General features: G+C 32.5%; 1 non-coding gene across 1 annotated transcript; it reads left to right on the forward strand.

The window, feature by feature from the left end:
• The first annotated feature begins 1,553 nt into the window (after positions 1–1,553).
• Positions 1,554–1,660, forward strand: LOC130801515 (small nucleolar RNA R71). The gene has a single exon (XR_009039632.1). It is a non-coding gene; the product is annotated as a small nucleolar RNA R71 (small nucleolar RNA).
• Positions 1,661–3,089: the final 1,429 nt, after the last annotated feature.

Here is a 3,089-nt window from a genome sequence, read left to right on the forward strand (position 1 = left end):
TGATGGAAGATGAAACTCAACGTACTCCCCCAAGATGTTCAATGTAAGCTTGCCATTGAACACATCAAAAAACAGCCCCTGCAGTCTTCAAAATATCTCTCCCAAGAATGTTAGGTATGACATGATCTTCAACAATATCCATAATCACAAAATCACAAGGGACATAGAACTTCTCTATTTGAACTGGCGAATCTTCAACAAGTCCAACTGCAAACCTTACCGATCTATCGGCTAGCTGCAAAGACATCCTTGTTGGCTTGATCTCCACATTGATCCTCTTGCATAAAGATAGCGACATGATACTCACACTGGCACCCAAATCCGCAAGTGCTTTATTGACCAAAAATTCACCAAATTTGACTGGAATGGTGAAACTCCCGGGGTCAACTTCTTTTTTCGGCATCTTGCACTCTAAGATAGCGTTGCATTCTCCTTTTATTTTCTACGACTATTTCCGGCAGCTTCCTTTTGTTAGATAATACCTCCTTCAGAAATTTTGTATAAGAAGGGATTTCCTTGATAGCATCTATGAAGATAATATTTATTTCAAGCTTACTCAAAAATTCTAAAAACTTCCCATATTTTTCTTCGAGCTTAGGACGCGCTAATCTTTGTGGGAAAGGAATATGAGTTACGTATACATCAGTGGTGGACTCCTTTCTTTTCTTTGGGGCAGGTGCTGGTTGTTCCTCCTTTTCTCCCTCATTAGGTGCTTCTTCCTCTACTATCACCTCTTCTTATTCAAAAACAACCATGGGTGAAGGATTATAGGTGGTGCCGCTTCGTCGTGTAACTGCATTTACATGCCAGGAGGGGTTTTTCTCAATGTTGTTTGGCAGCTGTCCACTGGGTTTGGAGAGATTGCTCAAGTGCTGTGCCATCTGTGCCATCTGATTATCAATGATTTTGTTGTGTGCTTGAATCATCTGGATGGCACTAGAAATATCAGCATTAATCTTGGACTGAGTGGCAATGAAGTTCTTCATCATGGACTCCAAATTTGATTTTTGCAGTGAGTTTTGTGGTGGAGGTCTTTGAAACCCTGGGGGTTGTTGGTTGGTGGTGGAGGTTGGTAATATGATGGTGGGTTCAATGATGCATTGGGATTTTTATATGAAAAGTTGGGATGGTGCCTCCAACCTTCATTATAAGTGTTGGAGTATGGATTAAACGGTGGCTTTCCTTGGTTGTACACTGCATTAACTTGTTGGCTTGATGATAACTCTGCTACTGCACACTCTAATATGGAATGAACTTGGATTCCACACACTTCAATAGCCTTTAGTGTGTTCCCAACACTCAACTGATCCATCCTCCTTGACAATGCGTGGACAGAGTTTTGAATGGCAAGTAATGCATCCACTTCATATTTTCCACCTTACTTGGCATTCCTTTTATTTCTTCAATGGAAGTTTGAGGACATTTCCTCGATTATCTATTTGGTTACCTCGGGGGTTTTGGCCATCAATGTTCCTCCAGCTGCAACATCTACTGAAATTTGTATCTGGTCCCTAAGATCATTGTAAAAATTATGAATTAAGAGCTAGTATGGGATTCCATGGTGCGGGCACTTCTTTTGTAACCCTTTATATCTTTCCCAAGCCTCGTATAATGCTTCACCATCTTCTTAACGGAATGAGGTGATATCATTACGTAGTTTAGCAGTTTTGGCTAGTGAAAAGAATCAAGCATAGAAAGCCTTAGATAATGCCTCCCAAGTGCGATACTTGTTTGGCCCTTCAATTCTTAACCAATCTCTTGCCTCACCATGGAGTGAGTAGGGGAAACAAATCAGCTTCATTTGTTCTCAGAAATCCCCTGATATTTCACAGTGCTACACTTGTTCACGAACTCATCATATATATAAATATATATGTACAGAAAAATTTTCGTTTACAAATATTAATATTTACTATTTTAATTAAAATTATTTTAGATTATGCGATTTTTGGAAATTAAAATGAATAAATCATATAAATTAAATTACAACGAATTAATTCACCAAAATTAACAGAAAATTTAATTTATATATTATAAACACAGATAAAATTTATGGGCATAATTTTATGTAAATAAATATATGTAAGAATTTATACCTTTAATAATTTCACTATTAATCAATTTCCTTGTTTGTAGAATTTCTAGCCACAAATTTAGCTTCCACCTGTTGAATTTCTATAATTAATACTAAATATTATTATTAAGAAATTTTTGAGGATTTTTAGAAATTTTTGTAGGAATTTTAGAGATATCTTTTGTTTTTTTTTAGGAATTAATTTAGGGTTTAATTTCTTCCTTTTTTTTCTTCCCTTCTCTCACGTAGCTTTGGAGTATATATAAGCTAAAGCTTGTAAAATTTTTTTATTAGTTTAATTTTTCTTTATGGGTAAGTAATTTAGGAGATAAGGCAAAAATGAAAAATCATGCCACCTAGTCCACTTTGCCTCCAACTCAAAAGATTTCTAAGATATTTTTTATTTTATTTTATTATTATTATTATTATTATTATTATTATTATTATTATTATTATTATTATTATTATTATTATTATTATTATTATTATTATTATTTGTATAAATTAATATAGGAAATAAAAAGATTAAGTTATTATAGGTAATTTTAGTTAGACTTAATATTTAAAATACAATATAATTATTAAGCTGAAGGAGAAAAAAATGCAATTACCAATTATATATATAAGAAATAAAACTTATAATTTAACCCTAATATTTTATTTTAAGAGAAATAAATTATATAAAAAAATCAAGAACTTAAGAACGATTTGAATAAAATTCGAAACCGAATTAGAAATAATAAAACGAAACGATGATTGAATTTGTCAAAATTTAAGATTAAGAAAAAATAGGTCTGTTACAATTCCGGTCCATGGTGTGACGTTACCTTACTATCAGAGTCATACAATCAATATCATGCAGTATCAAACAAGACTCTAAACCGAAATAGTTTACATTGTTATAAGTCAAACTTCTATTAGTCAAAATTTTGACAATTCTACCCTTTTAATAGAAACAAATTACTAGTATGTAATAAATTAATATTAATTAAATAATAAATTTTCGTAGCTATAC

This window comes from Amaranthus tricolor, chromosome 1 (assembly GCF_026212465.1).
Source record: "Amaranthus tricolor cultivar Red isolate AtriRed21 chromosome 1, ASM2621246v1, whole genome shotgun sequence".
NCBI classification, from domain to species: Eukaryota; Viridiplantae; Streptophyta; class Magnoliopsida; order Caryophyllales; family Amaranthaceae; genus Amaranthus; species Amaranthus tricolor.